Source organism: Manis pentadactyla, chromosome 13, assembly GCF_030020395.1.
Source record: "Manis pentadactyla isolate mManPen7 chromosome 13, mManPen7.hap1, whole genome shotgun sequence".
In the NCBI taxonomy this organism is placed as follows: domain Eukaryota; kingdom Metazoa; phylum Chordata; class Mammalia; order Pholidota; family Manidae; genus Manis; species Manis pentadactyla.
In genome coordinates this window covers 50,535,828-50,556,440 of record NC_080031.1, presented here as the reverse complement: position 1 = coordinate 50,556,440, position 20,613 = coordinate 50,535,828, and the positions used below count along the sequence as shown (strand labels likewise).

General features: G+C 34.4%; 1 pseudogene; it reads left to right on the top strand.

The window, feature by feature from the left end:
* Window positions 1–393: 393 nt before the first annotated feature.
* Window positions 394–19,007, top strand: LOC118912919 (protein FAM217A-like; annotated as a pseudogene).
* The last annotated feature ends 1,606 nt before the right edge of the window (window positions 19,008–20,613 follow it).

The window sequence follows — 20,613 nt, the reverse complement described above, 5'->3', positions numbered from 1 at the left end:
CTATTCTAACCTATTCACATTCACAGAAGGAAAAATTAAATGAAAAAATCATCCCTTCGAGAGATTGAAGCATGACTAGATTTATAATTGGCCAGTGTAAAGTGGGTACTCTTCCTAGGACTCAAGAAAGACAAAATAGCGGCCTCAGTGCTGCAGGGCCTCCTGATAAGAACTGCAGTTGGAGAACTGTTTTCTGGCCTGAGCCCCTCACTGGGCTCTCGCCAGCTTCCTTGACAGCATTTACTTAACCCTGAGCTGAGTGTGACTTGAGCACATCCCTGTTCTGTCCTCACCGTTGGCTCTCCAGGCATAGGCCAGGCACTGCAGGAAACAGGATCTTGGCATCTCCACCCGCATGCGGCTGAGCCTCCACCTTGCCCTTCATTGGACCAAATGCCTTCTAGCCTCACCCCTGGTCTCCTGCTGGCACCCCAGGCCTGTGCTGTGGCCTGTGCCATGCTCCAGGTTGTGCTGGCATCTGAGGACACATGCAGCCATCTGACCCACCTGCCCTCCTGCAGGTGCCTGCGCACCAGTCAGCAATGCCCTCAGGATGGCCCTGCTCTGGGATCTGGACCACAGGCCTCTCCAGTTTAGGCCTCCAAATCCACCCAGGAATTGGTGCTTATCTCAGTTCTCCCATGCCTGTGCCTGTGACCCCTGGGGTTCATTTTAAGTAAAATGTCTTACCTCTCTGTTGAAATGATTTTCTGACTTCCCTCCATAGTTCAAATAAAGGTTTTTGGCAACTCTTTCACCACAGACATATTTTTTTGTCCTCTAAATAAAATAAACACTGTGCTCTGTGCCTTCAAGGCTTCACCTTTTTTATGTAGAAAATCAAGGATATAATCTTCACAAAAGAATGGTTTGTCCAAGTTCCTTGTGTTGCAAAATCAATGCACATTGACTCTGAGATCATTTTCTTTTCCAGGAAATTTTAAACATTTTCTGTTTTCAACCTTTATACTGGAGCCACATTATCATTAATTCTATTATTGAAGACATAGTAAACACTAAGAACAAATAGTTGTCTTCTAGACTAAAAACTGTGTTAATACACATTTTCAAAATTTCATAAGCTGCAATGAAAAATACTTTTCCTATGGTAATAATTCATATTATTTGTATTTTCTGGCATATAATACATATATTCAATTCTATTACTCTGGCATATAATTCTGGTAAAGACTCATATTATTTATTTTCATCAGAATGGAAAAAGTAAAAACTTAAATATGTATAATCCTTTTACTTTATAACCAAGAGTTTGCACCTTTTCACCACCTTCATGTTTACTAAAATTTTTAAAAATATATCATCCAAATTGAGTGAAAGATTAAAAACTAAAAGATTGAAGTTTTCAGCCAAAGAACTTATAAAATAATATAATATGCACTAATTTAAAAAGTTGAAATAAAATTAGGTATATATATGTATATAATAATATATGTCAAATTATGTATCTAATCAAATTCATCTCATTTTATTTTAACTTATAAGACATGTTGGTCAATTTAATTTAGTATGTGTGGGCACTTCGTAATTTTGTCTTTACTGGAGATTGGTATGCAGAATATAGAAATATAGAAAACTTCAACAAAATATTTTTTCAATGAAATTAAATGTTCAAATAAATAACATTTGTCTTTTCTGCAAGTAACTTGCAGAGATAAAGTCTGTGAAAACATCTGGGGAGTTTTTATTGCCTCTCCCGCCAGGCTGTCCTAAGGCACCCTTAGCAAATCTCTTTCCACTGTCCTGACAGCAGGGAGCATTGCCAAACAGACAAAAACAAAATCAGACAAATATTATAATTTTTAGTCTCCAATATTAGAAACCTAGATCATGGTTCCAGATATATCTCCAAGATACACCTAAGTGTCAAGTATAAAATTGAGAGGTGAGCTTGTACTTTTCAACACAAAATACACAGGAAGTGTCAGTGCATGTGTGTGGCACCACCCAGAGGGTAGGAAGGTGGTGCTCTGCTGGCTTTAACTTTTGATTTTATTGAGGAGCATAAAAATGCTTTGAGAGCACTTTTATTACAGTTACTAAATAACTGCTCTCTGTTAAGCACTGGGATAAATCACTGATAAATTGACGTGGATCCCATTTACTAGAGGTCTTCAAGAAGAAAATGATGTATGGATTCTAATGACTATCGAATTGCTGTACACAGATTTTTGTAAAAAATACATTTCAAAGAACTAGACGGTTACTCATGAAGTAAGCTCTAAAGCATATGCTATCTTCATTTCTGGGAAGAACTTCTGTGACCACAGTAATGAGCCCGAGAAAGAAGCTGAAGAACAGTGAAGTGATAGATGCAGTGTGTGACCTTCTCACCTGAATTATGGATAAGAGGACACAGCCACACCATCAAGGCTGTCACATTCATAAAATGCAAGAACTTGAAGCATGATGATAATGGATAGATGCTAAAATAAAAGTGCAGGTGAACTAAAATAGAACCACATGGCAAAAATGGATCTGCCCTGAGGTGACCATAGTTAAACAACAGGATGCACTTAAGGGGATAATTAAAATGGAAGCAGGAGTTCACATACTGGACAAGGCAGGGAAGGGGCCCTGCAGGAGAAAAGGGGATTTTTGAGTGGTGTGATGTGGCTGCAGGCTGTCGTCTCCAACAGGCAGCAGCAGGTGTCTACAAAGGGGAGACTGGTTATAAAGTCACATGTTCATGTGGACTTTATACTCCAAACAGAACAGATATGAACAGGTAGGCACCTCAAATGATTATACACGTTAGTTTCATTTAAATGACTCGTTTGCCAGTGTAGCTGTCTATCTGAAAAGAGAGGATGCTACAGTTCTGGTCAATTAGAAGACAAGTAGAGCTCAGGATCCGATTAAGGCGGGGATCTGAACCATCGGCTTTTGCTACAAGGTTTGGCAGAGTGCCTGAAGGGCAAGCACAGACAGCAGTATGGTGTTTGTTTTGTTTGTTTTCTGAGATGATTTACAGGTAAATGGCTACTCATCCAGGTCATGATGTCCTGGGTTATCAATGGCATTTTTCATGTCCAACTCCTGTAACACCTGTGGGAGCTCAGCATACGTCCGCCATCTCGTGGAGGAAGATGGTGAATCACCCTGATCGGGCCACACAAGGCGAAGTGCAGCCATCAGACCATCAAGGACGTAGTGGTTCCTGAGGTCTCACATGCATTGTGCAATCACTACTGCAGGGCACGCTGAGCTGTCAGGGAAGCCAGCTTTCCCATTTCTAACCCAGACAGAATAATCCAACCCATCCTTACATCCCAAAGGTGCAGGATCCAGGCTGACATGGACTCCAAGGATTTCTGCTGAAACTGGGAGCCCAGATCCACCAGCTCATGCATGACGATTAAAGAAATGAGAGCTGTTTACTTAGTTTTCAAATTTTAGTCCCATTATGAATTTTTCATGAAGTACTAACTTCCTGAAAAAAATAATTGGTGTTTTTCTATTTTGAGAGAGAAACCCCATTTTGCTACAGAAAGTCACAAGAGGTGAGAAGCATTAGGATTTCAGATGAATGCCTTCCTTTCATAAATGCACTTACGAAAGAATCAAATATTTCAAGCATAAGATAATTCTTGTTGCCAAGGCTGAGACAACTTAAATATCAGTGTAAGTGAACGTGGAATGGTTCATGATATGAATGAACTAAGTGATTCAACAGAAGGCGATTTGGGTTTAATATTCAGGATCACATTCCTTGCTTGTCCTTTAAGGCATATATGCATGACTGTGACTTTTTCTCCTATTGATGAGCTGCATCTTCTTCTTGGTGTCACTTGTCCTAAATTTCTGAATGCACTTTCTTGAAAATCAAGAAACAGAAGTGGCATGGACTCAGAAATAAGTGATTATTGCTTAATACCATCAGGAACAAATTAATGGTCCTTAGTATTAAATTCCTCTATGATAGTTATCAAAAACCTTCCAGCTCACTTTGTACCCCTCAGCAGAGGGAAGACTGCCCTCTACATCTCCTGGAATCCACGTATACTGCTTCACCCCAATTATTCTCCCAGGATTCCCAAAATATGACAGAGAAACTTAAATATGTTTCAAGGTTCTTTCTCATGCTCATATTTTGAGCATAAGAGCCCACATCAATGGGTTGCCAATCATCCTAGTTTGCACAAAATGAAGGGATTCTTAGAACACAGGACTTTTGCTTTAATATCAGGAAAATTCTGAGCAAACATGAGCTACCTAATTATCCTACAACCCATATAAAATTAAAAAGCTATAGATTATCACATTTTTGAGAAAGACATCAGGAGAGAAGAGGAAATTAAAATATACACATATCAAAAATTGGAAAGGAAAGATAAATATAGCCAAAACTATATTAAAGATAAACAGCAATGTCTTCAGAGAATATAAGATATATGCACAAAAATAAGACGTGCTCTTGAAAATTATGTATATATTTCAGCCAATATAACTGATTCATTCAAAATTTTGAAAAACAAATAGAAAATAGAAAATCTCCTTGTAAATACACTTGATCTCAGCCAACAGGCCAATAAGCAATAGAAAGTATAAGAAAAAAGGGAGAGATAAGGAAATATAAGAGATAAATGAGAAAATAAATGCAAGAGCATTTAGTATGACTAGGGTGGTTTCTGAAAATGTGTAAGAAAATAATGAAATTGCCAAAGTATTTCTCAGAATGGATCAATATGAGCCATCATTTAAATAGCATTCAGAGTCCAGCAAAATGAATGAGAACAACTCTGATAAAGTTTGACATACTAATTGAGAAAAAGCAAACTTTTTCTTAAAATGCCCTTTGGTTTTCAGTACAAGAAACAACAAATTAAGCTGAAATCAAAATATACATTTAAACTTGTCTGAATTATTAACACTGCTACCAAGGCAATATTTAAAATCATTTTTACTACCACTGCCTATCATTTGTTTTATTCTTTAAAAAATTACTCCCTTTGGCAAAATCTCTGGCAGGTATTTATTATTTACCTAGTTTTATAGATGATGAAAAATTGTAAGGTAAAAGAATTTGAAGAAGGTCATGAAAATATGTGCATGGCCCATCAGAGCTGGTATTGGAACCAATGTGTAATTTTTAGTTATTCCATTTAGACTATGACTTCATTATAATTAAAGATCTTTATAGTAAGGATTCAATCATACCTTCTAAATGTTTATTTTAATGTTTAAAGAGGAGAAATGATTTTCAATGTGTAAAGAAACTTCTATTAGATTATTTTTACCTGCTTCTTAAAAATTCAAATACATACAATAAAATACATAAATATTATTATACCATTTCATGATTTTGACATGTGTTTGTACTCATATAATCATGACACAGTTCAAGATATGAAACATTCTCTGTAAATTTTTCACTTGACCTATTTCACCCAACCTCCACACCCCCTCCTTTATGGTGAACACCAGTCTGTTCTCTGTGTTTTTAGTCTATTTCACTTTTGTTTATTTGTTCATTTGTTTTGTTTATTAGATAAGTGAAATCATATGGTCCTCATTTTTCTCTGACTTATTTGACTTTGCATAATCTCATCCAAGTTCATCCATGTTGCCACAAAAAGCAAAGATTTCATTATTTTGTATATAGTATAAATATAATTTATATTCATTCAGAGATGAATCCCTTCATCTATGGATAGACACTTTTTTCACATATCAACTGATTGCATAGATGTGGACTAATTTTAGGACTCCTAGCCTGTTCCATGGCTCTATGAAACCGTTCTTGTGCTGCTACCATACTATTAGGATTACAGTAGCTTTGCAGTGTAGTTTGAAATCAAGAAGTGTGACACCCACAGCTTCGTTTTTTATTCTGAAGATTACTTAGACTACTTGGGTTTTTTAGGGGGGTTCCATAAAAATTTTAGGGTTCCATAAAAATTTTTAATGAAAAATGCCATTGGTATTTTGATAGGGATTACATTGAATCTGTAGGTTTCTTTGGGCAGGATAGATATTTTAACAATATTAATTCTTCTTACCCATGAACATGAAATAGCTTTACATGTATTTGTGTCTTCTTCAATTTATTTCATCAGTATCCTGTACTTTCCAGAGTACATATTTTTAACCACCTGAGCTCAGTGTGTCCATCAGTATCTCATTCTTCTTGATGCAGTTGTAAATGGGACTGATTTATTAATTTATTTTTTCTGTTAGTTCCTTATTTATATATAAAATGCAATGAGTTCTGTATGTTGATTTTTTATATTTTTTTTGTTTGCTCATATTGTTCCATTCTGAGAAATACTTAAAAAGTAAAAATACTTTTTAACTTTACTGAATTAATTTATTATTTCTACTAGTCTTTTTGTTGGAGTCTTGAGGGCCTTCTATATTTAATACAAAATGCCATCTAAATAGTATCAAGTTTTACTTCTTCCTTACCAATTTGGATGTCTTTTATGTCTTTCCTTTTGTTCAGTTGCTGTGGCTAGGACTCCTAAGACTATGTTGAGTAAAAGTGGTGACAGTAGACATCTTAGAGGAAAAGCTTCCAGCATCTCACCATTGAGTATTATATTATCTGTGAGTTTCTCATATATGGCATTTATTACATTGAGGTCTGTTCCATCTAACTTCATTGAGAGTTTTTAATCCTGAATTGATGCTGATGTTATCAAATGCTTTTACATCATCTATTGAGATGACCATATGGTTTTTCTTTCATTTTGTTAATGTGGTTTATCACAGTCATTCATTTGCAGATGTTGAATGATCCTTGCATCCTGGAATAAATTCCGTGTGGTCACGGGGAATGAGCCTTTTAATGTATTTTGAACTTGGTTTGCTAATATGAGGATTTTTGCATTTATGTTCATCAGGGATATTGATATTTTTTTTGTAGTGTCTTTGTTTATGGTAGCAATGTGATGCTGACCTCATAGAATGAATTTTACTTTCCTTCCTTTTCACTTTTATGGAATAGTTTGATAATGATAAGTATTAACTCATCTTTAAATGGGTAGAATTTACCTGTGAAGACATCTGGATGTGGACTTTCATTTATTGGGAGTATTTTTTATTATTGCTTCAATTTCATACTAGAAGACAATTTATTAAAATTCTCCATATCTTCCTGGTTCGGTGTTGGGAGATTTAGATTGGGAAGAATTTATCCGTTTCTTCTAAGTTGTCCAATATTTTGGCATATAATTTTTCATAGCATTCTCTTATAAGTGTTTATATTTATGTTATGTTAGTTGCAACTTATCCTACATTTCTCATTTTATGTGAGTCCTCTATTTTTTTTTCAATGAGTGTAGCTATAGCACTTTTGTTTAAAAGAAACAGCCCTTACATTGATTGATCCTTTGTAATGTTTTAGTCCCTATTTCATTTGTTTCTGTTCTGATATCTATTATTTCCTTCCTTTTAGTGACTTTGGGCTTTGTTTTGTCTTCTTTTTCTAGTTACTTTAGGTCTAGGGTGAGATTGAGATCTTTCTTTATTCTTGATGTAGGCCTGTAACTTTATAAACTTCCTTCTTATAACTAATTTTTCTTCATTCAAAATATTTTGAATTGTTGTGTTTCTATTTCTTCTAAGTATTTTTTAGAGTTTTCTCTTTAAATGCTTTGCTGACCCATTGTCTTACAGCGTGCTGGTTAGCCTCCATGTGTTTGTTTTATTCTCCATTATTTTTCCTGTAATTGATTTCCAGTTTCATACTGTCATGGTCAGAAAAGATGGTTGGTATTATTTCAATTTTCTTAAATTTATTGACATTTTTTTGTGAACTAACATATGATCAGTCCAGAAGAATGCATCTTGTGCACTTGAAAAGAATGAGTATTCTGCTCTTTGGGTATAATGTTCTTTATGTCTTATGTCCATTTGGTCTAATGTGTCATTCAAAGGCACTATTTCCTTATTGATTTTCTGTCTGGATGATCTACATCCATTGATGTAAGTGGGGTGTTAAAATGCCCTGTGGTTATTGTTTACTGTCAGTGCTTCCCTGCACATCTGTTCATATTTGCTCTGCATTAGGTGCCCCTCTGTTGGATGCATAGATATTAAGCCTTGTTATCTCTTCTTACTAGATTGAACACTTAATCATTACATAAGGTACTTTTATGTATTTTTATAGTCTTTGACATAGTACTGCTTCTCTAGCTCATTTTATCATTCTTGTTTACATAGAATATTTATTTCATCCCTTCAGTTTCAGTCTGTGTGTATCTTTAGAACTAAAGTCAGTCTCTTGTGGGCAGAATGTAGATGGGCCTTTTTTTCTTATCCATTCAGTCACCTTATATGTTTTTAGTGAAGCATTTATTCCGTATGCATTTAAAGTAATTGTTGGTAGGTATGTACTACCGCCATTTGCCAAACATTTCCCTGTTGTTTCTGGTACCATTCTCTGGCTCTTTCTTCTTCTCTTGTTCTCTCCCCATCTTTGTAATGACTTTCTTTAGTTGGATTCTCTTCATTTTAGTTCTGAGCATCTCTATGGGTCTTTGGTCTGTCATTGCCTGGTAGTTTACGTATGATGTCTCATGCAGCCGTCTGGGTTAAGTTCACAGTCACTTACATGTGAATGCATTCTTACAGCACTACATTTTAACTCCCCCTTCTCTATATTTTATGTATATGATGGTATTTAACACCTTGCATTTAATGAGTCCCTTAAATAATTTTTAGAAGTAGTTGATTTCACTACTTTTATCATTGAAACTTCCTACTAGCTTTTACCTGATTGCTGCTTTGCCATCTGTGTGCTTTGACTGGTGAAATTTGTTTCCTTCATGATTTTCTTGCTTCTAGGTTTGACCTTCCTTTCCTCTTACAGTAGTGCCTTTAGTGCTTCCTATGAAGCTGGTTTGGTTGTGGTGGACACCTTTACCTGTGCTTACCTGAGAAGCCCTTTATCTGTTCTTTCTTTACTCTGAATAATGGCCTTACTGGTAGAACATTCTTGGTTTAGGTCTTTCTGCTTTAGTACTTTGGCTATGTCATGCCACTCTCTTCCAACCTGCAGAGGTTCTGCTTAAAAATCAGCTGATAGCCATATACACACCCCTTTTAGGAAATCTGTGACTTTTCCATCAGTACTCTTAATATTCTCTCTTTGCCTTTGAGCTTTGATATTTAAATATGATGTATCTTGGTGTATACCTCCTTCTTGTTTAAGGTGAGGTTCTCTGTGATTCCTGGATCTTCATGTCTATTCCCTTCTCTAGGTTAGGGAAATTTACAGTTATTTTTAAAATAACTTCTCCACCCCTTTCTCTCTTCTTCTGTGACCCGGTAATAATAATATTAGGACATTGGTAGTTGTCACAGAATTTTCTTAACCTATTCTCATTTTTTAAATCCTTTATTCATTCTGCTATTTATCTTTATTGGTTTCCTTTACTCTGTCTTCCAAAAGAGCACTTGTCTGCTCTTATACATCCTCTCATCTACTGTTGATTCAGTCTACTGTATTTTTTTATTTCATTTATTGTATTCTTCATCTCTGATTGGTTCTTTTTTATATGTTCTATCTTGTATTGAAGTCCTCCCTTAGTCCATCCATTCTTAATTCTGATGGCATCTTTACAGCCATTGTTTCAAACTCTTTTTCAGGTAGACTGGTTAATTTCACTTCATTCCATTTTTATTCTGAAGTTTTGTCCTACTCTGTCATTTGAAGTATATTCATCTGTCTTCTCATTTCATTTTTCTTTCTGTGCTTGATTTTATGAATTAGTTGAAGGTATTTCCTCTCCAAGATTTAAATGATGGGCCTTGTATGGGAAGGTCCCCTAAGTAAACTGCATGTCTCTGGTGACTTTGGCTGAGGCCGACTTAGCATAAGAAGGGTGTGTCTCAGTTTTGGGGCTCTCAGGGCATGGGCTACGTGTCTTTTGTTTGACTGCCAGCAAGGGCTTTACTGGCTGGGTAATAACATCAAAGTGGTACAGTCCCAGTAGTTCCCAGTGAGTAGCATGGTGAGTAACATTGTGGGACCCTTCTGAGGGGGCAAATGGAAACAGAGGTGCACTGTCTGGGGGTCTCTCCAATTGGTGCAAGAAAGGGCCTGATAATGAGGCAGCTGGAGGCATATGTACTCTGTGGGATTCTCCCAGTCTGGCACCTGGTTGGGGCCATGCTACTGTGGGATTCAGAGATGGAAAGGTCACAGGTAGGCTGAGCCCACATGAGCTTTGCACTCCTATCACCTTGGTGAGATTGATGGATTTCAGACAGACACGTTAGTGTGTGTGCAAGAGCCAAGAGGCCACCTCCAATAAGGCTGATCCTTGTGGGTTCACTGAAACTGCTCTTGTCTACATTGTCAGTGTAGGAGCAGAACATAAATGCCATACACCCTCTTCCCATCCTCACTGGAAACATGCTGGGGTAACACAAAAGGAGTAGCTCACTCTGTTCCCAATTTCACCAACAATGTGTGGAGGGATTATAGAGAACAGCAGACATTCACTGTGCCCCCATTTGTGCAGTAGTGCCTGCAGGGGTTGGAACACCAGTGCTCACCCTGCTCTGGTTCCTGCTGGTAGTGCTCAGGGGAACTTTAAACGAAAGGAAAGACAACTTATCAACATGTATGAGTTGCAAAGAAAGCAGTACATACAGGGAGATTTATGGCATTGAGTGCATATATTTAAAAAGAGGAAAGATCTAAAATTAATAATGTATTTTTTCATCTCAGGGACAATAAAATAATATCAAATTATACCTGAAGTAAAGAAAAAAGAAACAAAAAGAATAAGAGCATAATTTAGTGAAATTGAACACAGGAAACCAATAAAGAAGTGAATGAATGAAAAAAGATGATTGTTTGAAACGATCAACAGAATTGTAAATCTCTAGCCAGGCTAAGAATACAACTTAACAATATCAGAAGTGAAAGAGGGGATTGCATCAGATCCTATGGAAATAAAAATGGTAAAGAAATAGTATGAAAAATCCTATGCCAAAAAATTTGTTAACAAAAATAAAGGCATAGTCAATGAAATAAAAGAAATTAGCAAGATTTATTGAAATTAATAACTCTACTTTGAAAAACAAATTCAAGGAAGTGACAAGCCACAAATTCATAGAAGTCTTTGCAAAAGACACATCTGATAAAGGATTGCTATTAAAATATAAAGAGGAGTCTTAAAATCAAAAATGAGGAAAAGAAACTGATTAAGAAGTACAAACTTCAAATTATAAAGTAAATTAATTACTTGGATGGAAGTAAAACACAGAGAATATAGGCAAATATACTTCATTTGTTCAATGTTGACAGATGATAACTACGCTTACCATAGTGAGCATTTAGTGATGTATATATTCATTAATTCACTGCTTTACATCTGAAAAAATATATATCAAGTATATTTCAATAAAAAGGAACCTCATCAAAGAAGGTATAAACATGGTAAGAATATGAAACTATGTTTCATATCATATCATCAAATCCAGATGGTGATATGTCCCTATTACCTACCTATCAGATGGTGCAAATCCATGATTCTGACAACACTAAATGCTGACAAGAACTTGAAACAACAGAAACTATCATTCACTGCTGGTGGAGTTACAAAATGGGGTGACCACTTGGGAAGATAGTTTGGTAGTCTCTTACAGAACTAAGCCTTTCTTACCACTTAACAGAGTATCATTAACTTGGCTATTTAACCAAAGGAATTAAAAATTTCTACCACGCAAAAATCTAAAGTGGAGTTTTATAACAGCTTTATTTATAATTCCTCAAATTTGAAAGCAAACAAAATGTCACTCAGTGAGTCAACTGATAAAGTGGTTCATCCAGACTATAAATATTCATAGATAAAAACAAATGAACTATCAAAGCATGAAAAGACATTGAGGAACCTTAAACACACATAAAGTGAAAGAAGCAATTATGAAAAACTGTATAAAGATTTCAAACCTAAGACATTCTGAAAAAACCAAAACTATGGATACATTAAAAGTTCAGTGGTTGCCAGAGATCATGGCAGTGGAAGAATGAATTAGGAGATGACAGAAGATTTTAGTACAATAATTACTCTGTAAATCGTAACGATGGATATATGTCATCATACATTTGTCCTTAGCTATAGAACACACGACACCAAGAGCGAACTCTAAGGAAAACTGTGGACATTGGGTGGTTATGATATGTCAGTGTGGATTCATCAAATGTAACAAATATAATGTACCTTCCTTCTGGAGTATGTTAATAATACTGTGGGACATGGTGTGAGGGCAACAGAAATGTGAGAAGTCTCTGTACCTTCCTCTCAATTTTACTGTGAAACTAAAAGTTCCTTATTCAAATATTGTAATAATTAATACATTTTTATTTCAAATAAGAAATATAATGGACTTGGAATATGCAAGGTTCTGTTAACTCATAGAACCATTAAACAAAAATCAGACAAATGAGGAAATGACTAAACTAAGCTTATAGCTGCAAAACACTCAAAGGTCTATGACAACCAAGTGAATGTCTAATCAAACAATAGTGGCAATTTTATTCACCGCTTTCCACACATTCCTGCAGCAGCTAAATGTTCAGGTTCTTCCCTCAAACAACAGGTAACTAAGCAGACCTTACATGCAAACATCTAAATTCTCTTGTAGCCACATGGAGCACTGGCTTAGGTTCCACTTAAATCACATCTAAAGAGGAAATATAGACACTTCTCAGGGAATCTTCAGAAACACTGAAGACACAGAGATGACTGTAGCAATAGACTGAAATAGAGTCCAGTGATAGACTAATAGCTCAGGAAAAAGTTATATGGGGTCCTATGGCATATAAATCATTCCAGAGCAATCATATATAATGGAAAATTTAGAATTTTCCATAGTTCTAAGCAAAGATACATGCTTAGAAAAATCTCAGAAGGCTTTGGATATTGCCTGGATTATTCCCTAAACTGAAATCAGCCCCATTGTAGTGAAGGACTGTCATAATAGAGAGGCAGTCTGCATAAAGTGGGAGAAGTGAGTTTTATTTCAAATGTCCAGTTTTCGGCAAAAACAATCACATAGTTTACATAGAAACAGGAAAACATGGTCCACTCATGAAAAGAAAGTACACTGGGATAACCTGTTCCTGAGGAATCTCAGAAATTGGAAATACTTAACAAAATTCACTGTGTCAAATATTTAACAGAAAATAAAAATAATGTATTTAAGATATTTTATATAAACAAAATGAGAACATAAAAAAGTTGTAAAGTCTAAAAATAAAAAAACAGTAATTTTCACACTGAAGATTTGGAAAAAATGAGAAATTCACTTGAAATACTCAACAGAAGCTTTTAACAAAGCTTTATATTCATATAAAAATAATGAAAGTGCAAACAGGCAAATCGTAATTTGAGAGTTTAATCATGAGAAAGAAAATAGAATGAGGAAAAGTGAACATAGCCAAAGGTATATGTGGCACTTACAAATTGAAATCGAAGATTTATTATGGGAGTCCCAGAAGGAGATGAGAGTGAAAGATGCATGGAGATTATTTGAATGAAAAATGACATAAATTCACAAATTTTGAGAAAGATTTTAATATACAATCCAAGAAACTAAATAAATCCAAAAAGGGATAAACACAGACTCACAAATAGACACATTTAAGCAAACCGTCAAAACAAAGAGATAATATTGAAAACAGAAATAAGTTACTTCCCATGTACAAATAAGTACTTCCCAATAAGAATACTTGCTGATTTTTTAGCAGAATCCTTGGAGAATGGAGCACAGTGAGATAATATATTCAATATGGTGGAGAAAAATATTTATGGGAAATGAGAATGTTATATCTGGACAATGTTTCCTTTTAAAAAGGAGACACCCAAAGACAGTCTCATAACAAAACCAAAGAAAATTTATCATTACTGGCCTTCTACCAAAACTGGCAACGAGAGTCCTTCAGGTTTAAATGAAATGATGATAGACTGTAACTTGGAGCGGTGTAGAAATGTAAAGATCTTTAGCAAGTCATATACATAGGAAAATATAAAAATCAATAGTACTATCATACTGATTTGTAAATACTTTAATTCACTAAAAATTTAAAGACAAATGTATAAAAATAGTATTAGTACACAAGATATAAAAATTAATTTATGATATCAGTAACCTTAAGTGTCTCAGTCCTGTATAGAAGTAGAATTTCTATATGTAAGTAATACTTCTGTAAGCATTAATACAAATTAAGTTGTTAAACTTCTAAGATATTATATGTAATCACCATGGTAACTATAAATAAAAACCCTAGAGAAGAGATACAAAAGGTGATAAAAGGGAACCAAAGCATTTCACAATGAAATCAAATCAACTAAATACAATGAAAAGCAGTACTGGGGAGTATAAAAATAAAAAATAATTATATATACATAAAGAAATAGAAAATGGCAAATATATTTATTCTTCATTAATAACTACTCTAACTGTAAGTGGATTGAAATCCTAATCAAGAGTATAGATTGGTAAATGGATTTTGTAGAAATTTCACTGACTACTATCTGTTAGAGATTCACTTTGTATAGATAAGATCATAAATAGCTTGAAAGTAAAGGATGTAAGAAAGAAAATCCCTGCAAATGTAGCCAGAGAAAGAGGTAGGCTAATTTTGGCTACAGTTTAGACAAATACTAATACCATAAAATTATCAGACAACACTGGACAAAATAATATTAATATTAATACTAATAACAAAGTAGAATTTAAGTTAAAAATTTGTAAAACAAGAACATTGTATACTAATTAAACTGCAATTAACTAAGATTTAACAATTACAAACTTATATACACAAAACATCAGATATCCCAAATATAGGAAGCAAATCTTGCAAGAATGGATAGTAGCTTTACAATAATAGTTGGAGATTTCAATATCACTCTTTCAATAATGGTTTGAAACACCAGGTATAATAGCAATAGGAAAATAATGAACTTGGAAAACTTGTAAACCAACTGGACTTAACAGAAATATACTGAACACTCCATTAAACAATATCTGAGTAAACAACTGTCCCAAAGTCATATGATGCAGTCTTCAGGATACAATACATGTCTGGTCACAAAGTATGGTGTAATAAATTTAAATGTTTAAATCCAAATCAAATGTTTATCTTTTCTGATAAAACCTGTATAAAGCTAGGATCAGCAGTAGAAGAACGATGTGGTACATATACACAATGGAGTATTATTCAGTCATAAGAAGAAAATAAATCCTATTATTTGCAACAACATGGGTGGAACCAGAGGGCATTATGCTCAGTGAAATAAGCCAGGTGGAAAAAGACAAGTATCCAATGATTTCACTCATCTGTGGAGCATAAGAACAAAGAGAAAGCGGAAGGAACAAAACAGGAGCAGACTCACAGAACCCAAGAATGGACTAACACTTACTAAAGGGAAAGGGACTGGAGAGGGTGGGTGGGAAGGGAAGGGTAAGGGGGAAAAAGGGGCATTATGATTAGCACACATAATGTAGTGGGGGGCACAGAGAAGGTAGTACAACACAAAGAAGACAAGTAGTGATTCTATAGCATCTTATTATGCTGATGGACAGTGACTGTAATGGGGTATGTGGTGGGGCTTGATAACGGAGGGAGTCTAGTAACCATAATGTTGCTCATGTAATTGTACATTAGTGATAGAAAAATTAAAAACAAGTAGCAGAAGAAAAATTAGAAAACTCACAAATACATGGAAATGAAACACACACTCTTAAAATCCAAGAGGTATAAGAAATCACAAAGTAAATTAAGAAACCACCTAGAGACATAGGAGAAGAGCAACAGAAAATCCAACATATAAAACTTACAGAATGTATATAAAGCAGTGCTGAGTGGAGAAGTTTTAAAATATTTATATTAAAAATAAGAAATATCTTAAATCAACAACCAAACTTTATGCATAAAGACATAGAAAAAGAAATAAAGTAAACCTCAACCTAGCACCAAGAAATACATATTTATAAGAACAAATTTAAATAAAATATTACATAGAGAAAAAGAGCAGAAAAAAATTCCATCAGCACAAAATAAGGTTCTTTGAAAATTAGCAGATCTTTAGCTACACTGACCAAGAAAAAAAGGGAAGCCTCAAAATATTAAAACCAAAAATTAATGTATGTAAATTATTATAAATTTTATAAAAATGAAAGCAATTATCAGATGGTAGTATTAATAATCATGTATTAAAATATTGGATAACCTCATTTAAACAGATAAATTCCTAGAAACAAAAGCTACACCAAAACTGTGTCATGAAGAATTAGAAAATTTGAGTACACTTATAATTAATTAAAAAGCAGAATAAGTCATTAAAACCTCTCAATAAAAGAGTATCACTGGTAGATGAATTCATTGATTAATTTTGCCAAACATATAAAAATGATTTAAGACCAGTCCTTCTCAAACTTTTCCAAAAAAAGGAGGATGGACTTACTAACTCATTCTATTAGACCAGCATTTCCCTAGAACCAAAGGCAGAAAGGGATACCGCAAGATAAGAAAATATGCTATAAGAAAATATGTTCTGGATATGAGTCTTTATGCAACATCCTCATAACATACTACTGAATAGAATTAATTAACATCACATTAAAGGGATCATACACATGGCCTAATTACATTAATTTCTGGAATGTCAGAAATGTACAACATATGAAAACAAATGTATGTAATGCACTACATTAACAGCAAGAAGAGATCTTCATGAAACAAAATCTTTAAAAGGAACAAAGTGGGAGGACTCACACTTCCTGATTTTAACCATCAACTATTAAGCTATAATAAAGAAAACAGTGTGGTATTTACAAAAAGACAAAGCAATTGAATAGAATATAGAATCCAGAGGTAGACTCTCACATGGATGATGAAATGATTTTCAACAAGGGTTTCAAGGCCACTTAATGAAGAAAGGACAGTTCTTTCAACAAACGCTATTGATAAAATTGAATATTCACATATGGAAGAATAAAGTTGAACCATTAGCCATATAATATAAAAAATTAACTCAAAATGGATCAAACACCTAAAAATAAGAGCTAAAACCATGAATTTCTTGAAAGAAACATGGGGGAAAATTGTCATTACAGTGAGTGGTCAGTGATTTTTTTAGATAGGAAACCAAAACTATAGGCTTCAAAAGAAAAAATAGAAAAGTTAGCCTTATTAAAAGTTTTTCAAAAATACAATTTTTCTGCATCAAGGGATAACCAACCTCTCTAGAGTGAAAAGACCACTAATGTAATTGAAGAAAATGTTTTGTATATAGGATATACATCTATAATATAAATAACTCCAAAATTCAACAACAAAAAAGAAACAACTATATTAACATGAGTAAAGGATTCAAATACACATTCCTCCAAAGATGAACAAATGGCCAATGTGCACATGATATGATGGCCAACACTACTGGTCCTTAGGTAAATACAAATAAAAAACAATGAAATAAACCTTCATACCTGTTAGGAAAGCTATTATGTAAGTAAAAGAAGGAAAAGAAAACAAAGAACAAATAAGAAAAAAGAAAAGAAACATCAAGTACTTTCAAGAATGCAGAGAAGTTTGCATCTTTATGCATTCCTGCTGGGAGACAAAGAAAAAGACCATGACAATTTCTCTAAAATTTCAACGTAGAATTACTGTATCATTCAGCAATTCCACATCTATGCATATAGAAAAAAGTTTAAAGCAAATATTAAAGGTATCTGTACACCAACGTTTATTACAGCATAATTCACAATAACTAAAAGCTTGAAACAACCCACATGACCACATGACCTAAAGTGAATAAATAGGTAAACACTTACAATGGAATAGTATTTGGCCTTAATTAAAAATGAATGAAATTCTGATGCATGCTACACCATGGGAAAACCCTGTGAACATTTTTCTAGTGAAATAAACATGACAAAAAAGGACAAATATTGTATGATTCCACTCCTGTGAGGTATTAGAGAAAGAGGTAATTGTGCTTGGCAGGACTGAGGGGAGGGGAAAATGGGGGCATTATTGTTTATAGGGTTAGACTTTGGTTTGTCATGATGAAAATATTCTAGAGATGGATGGTGATAATGGTTTTACAATATTGTGAATATAATATATATGGCCCAACATTTTAAAATAGTGAAGGCTCTTCACTGTGCACCACTCACTAACAAGTGTTTCAGTTGATAAACAAGTTGGTTCTTACCCTGGACTTCGGATGCCATGGTGATCCCTGCTGGCCCTATGCTGAGGGAAACTTTTTTAAGGACAGAAGTGAAACCCATTACTTTATGCTTAACTATAGAAAGCAATGATGGTGAAACTCTACCTGCTCCAAACTGGAACTTGAAATATGGAAACAGCAGTGTGGAAGAAAACTTAACTGATGAAAGTGATATATCAGAAAACGAGAAAGCAAATGATACTTTGCTCGGCTATTTAAAAAAGATGGACTTGAACTTAAAGCCAGAAACAATAGAAACTGTTGAAGAAATTTTCACTGAGGAACCAAGTGAAGCATTTCTATATGCTGATTTCCTTCCTCCTCCTTTCAGCACTCTGGACTTGCACAAACTTGCGCCCTCGAAATCTGATAATTGTAAAGCAACAATGGGACCTCCAGAAGGCTCTACTGAACATGATAACTCATTTAATGGAAATGGAAAGATTACAGCATATGACTATGCAAAGAGAGAGGCCAAGACTGCAAAGTACCTTCTGTACTACAGCAGTTACCGAGCGACCCTCTTCCTCCAAAGCAGTACCCAAAATTAGACAGCCAAAACTTTCCGACTCTGTCTTCAGATGACTTGGGTAGATAAAAGTCGTGAAAAAGACAAACAATTCTGGTTCTTGTAAGTTGGAACAAAATGCTTTAAAATGGAATTGGAGCAATGGTGGCAAATATAAATGGAATTCTAGACCATCATCTCTTAAAAGTTCATCCACAGCAAAACAATTGATTGCAACCTATGATGACGTTATATTCACTGATCCAAGTTTATGTTTCTAAGAAGTGGCAGAGCTAGAGTTAGATCTATCCTTGACTCCAAAACTCTGTGGTGTACTTGTGAAATAAAACACACCGGCCCAGTCTTCAATGTGAATCCAAACTCAAAGTATATATTGACCAATCACTTTCTATTTATCTCTCAAAATGTCTGTCCACCTATTCTCTTATGTTCTGCACAGCCAATGCTGATTTACTTTTGTGAAATTTCATGGAGGTATATTCAGAAGCACAGAGATATGAGTTACAAATACTGTGTATTTTAGATCAGTTTACACAATAAAATATAGTTCTTAATCTCTTTACCCTTCCAAGCAATTAAAAATACATGCTTTTTATATAGTTGCTAAGATCATTAATTCATTATTCAGTGTTATAAATTCTCAACTCTTTGTCCCTTTTTAGTGAAGTCCATTATGGAAACACTGGAAGAGATGAAGAATCTCATGCCAGACTCCATGCAAAGGTCCTGGGGAGAACTAAGCTCCTCTAGACTCCAGTGGACACTCTTCTGGGTCATTTTATTTAGAATCTATGAAATCTAGTTACAATGCTATAAAGTCCTAGTAATTGAAGACAATGCAAAAATAATTGTGGACATGTAGATACAGGTACAACAAACTATTTCAAGGAATTATGATAAACTTTAAGGAGCCAACAGATTCAAATTTTTCCTGTGAAAGCAGACCTGATGATACGTTACTAAAAGACTCCTGTCTTACAGATGAATAAGTAAGTTTCCTCATGGTAAAGTTTGACTATTTAAGATATTTCAGGTCTTGAAAGGAGAGGAAGTAACCCAAATTATGTGAACGTTGGTGGAAAAATTTACATTTAGATGCTTTTAAAAGTCTAGTCTCAGATTCCTTGTAATATATTCAACTTTGGCAAATCCGTATTTTTGCTTCAACTGTGTTAATAAACAGGCTGAAATTAACATGAACATGATTTAGTGATCAGAAAAAATATATCTCTATGATTAGCTTTGATCAAAAGCAAAGTGGTACAGGGAAAAACTTCTCTGCTTCAGAAGATAACTGGCCATTTTCTAGATTATAGGGCATATCCCATCAGATCTATCCTAAATATTCACATCAACTCAGTAAGAATCAGTTTACCATCCTTATAAAAATTAAAATGTTTGAAAAATCTATTATGTAAATATGTGAATCATTATGGTAAGGCTTTGTCAGTTTTTATTTTCAACTGGAAGCAAAAGGAAAAATGATGTCTATGAAGGAAAATAATACATATTGAATGTATGTGATGGTAATATGAATTCATTTTGAAACTTAGCATTTACAGGATTTCCTCATCATGATGTAGGAATTTGCTTAATGCTCTCAATATGTATATTTGCAGCCTGATTTGCAGAGAGGAGAGCATTTGTCTCCTTGTGATGAAAGTCACCCAGGCGAGGACGTTTGGCAGCTAATGGAAAGGATTTGAGAACAACGCGTGCATTCTGTACACACATCATTAGAGGTGGATCGTTGCAGGAAAAAGTGAGTATATGATTAAGGGAGCAAAAAGAGAAAATAGAAGATCTTGAAATGAGATAAATTTAAACATAACCTTTTTTTTTGAGCCTAAAGGAACTTACATTCTT